Genomic DNA, 1,480 nt, shown 5'->3' on the forward strand with positions numbered 1-1,480 from the left:
CCCCCCCCCCCCCCCCCAGCTGACTGGTTGCTGGGGATGGGGGCAGTATGTGTCCCCCCTGACTAAGGTGGCACCAGTTGCCCATGTCCTTTACCTTTTCCCACAGTCACAAACTGCTAGCGTAGCCTCCTGGGACTAGAGTAAGCCTCATGCTAGTCCTCAAGAGGAGGAGGGGCTCTCTGCCTGAGACTTCCCAGAAAGCAAACTATAAGCCAGGAAGCCTCCAAACTGCCAGAAACTTCCAGGGCTTCAATTCTGGAAGAAGTGGCAGTGGGTAGCTCCTCCTTTATATTTGTCTGAAAGGTGTGGAGGGAGACCCTACTTCCCTGTTGCTTGCTGGGCACTCTTTTCTGCACCCCAGTTGTAGAAATTCCAGAGCAGATCGATTGCTCACAGAGAAGCAATGTTCAACAAGGACAAATGCAAAGTCCTGCACTTAAGACAGATCAGTCCCATGCACCAGTACAGGTTGGGGACTGACTGGCTGGGCAGCAGCTTTGCAGAAAAGGACGTGGGGGTTACAGTGGACCGTCAGCTGAATATGAGCCAGCAGCGTGCCCTTGTTGCCAAAAAGGCTAACGGCATACTGGGCTGCATTGGTTAGGTGTGTTGCCAGTAGGTCAAGGGAAGTGATTTTTCCCCTCTATTCAGCACTGGTGAGGCCACATCTGGAGTATTGGGTTCAGTTTTAGGCCCCCCCACTACAAACAGGATGTGGACAACTTGGAGGGAGTCCAGCAGAGGGTGACAAAAATGGTGAGGTAGCTGGGGGACATGACTTATGAGAAGAGGCTGAGGGAACTGGATTTATTTAGTCTAGAGAAGAGGAGACTTAACAGCAGTCTTCAACTGCTTGAAGCGGGGTTTGAAAGAGGATGGAGCTAGGCTATTCTCAGTGGCGGCAGATGACAGAACAAACAGCAACCATCTCAAGTTGCAGCAAGGGAAGTTTAGGTTAGATATTTGGAAGAATTTTCTCGCTAGGAGGGTAATAAAACACTGGAACAGGTTACCCAGAGAGGTGGTTGAACCTCCATCCTTGGGGGTTTTCAAAACCTGCCTAGACAAAGCTTTGGCTGGGATGATTTAGTTGGGGCTGGTCCTGCTTTTAGCAGGAGGTTGGACTAGATGACCTCCTCTGGGCTCCGGCTGACACATGAAGCTGGGCCCAGTTCCCAGGTGAATTGAACTGGGGCTGGGGAATTGAACCGGTTTGATTCTCCAGCCCCTGGTTCAATTCACCTGGGAGTTGGAGCAGCTCCACATGTCACCTGGAGCCTGGCAGCGCTCAGCCTCAGTGGCCCCAGCTCCCAGACAGCGTGCAGCACCCTGCTGATCCGCACTGCACCGATACCATGGGGCAGCTGCCGTGTGGGTGCTGGGAGGAGTGGCGATCCTTGTTGCCCTGCGCTGCACGGAGAGGCTCTACCACCAGTGCCCAGAGGCCCTGATCACTGCTTCTGCAGCTGGTGAGTGCGGA

The 1,480-nt window shown here is 53.7% G+C and overlaps 1 protein-coding gene across 1 annotated transcript in view; it reads left to right on the forward strand.

Annotated features, from left to right (window-relative positions):
* Positions 1–1,480, forward strand: part of URB1 (URB1 ribosome biogenesis 1 homolog (S. cerevisiae)) — a 178,260-nt gene that overhangs the window by 100,732 nt on the left and 76,048 nt on the right. The window lies entirely within an intron of this gene.

This window comes from Gavialis gangeticus, unplaced genomic scaffold (assembly GCF_001723915.1).
Source record: "Gavialis gangeticus isolate Ggan-Ray unplaced genomic scaffold, GavGan_comp1, whole genome shotgun sequence".
Classification (NCBI taxonomy): domain Eukaryota; kingdom Metazoa; phylum Chordata; order Crocodylia; family Gavialidae; genus Gavialis; species Gavialis gangeticus.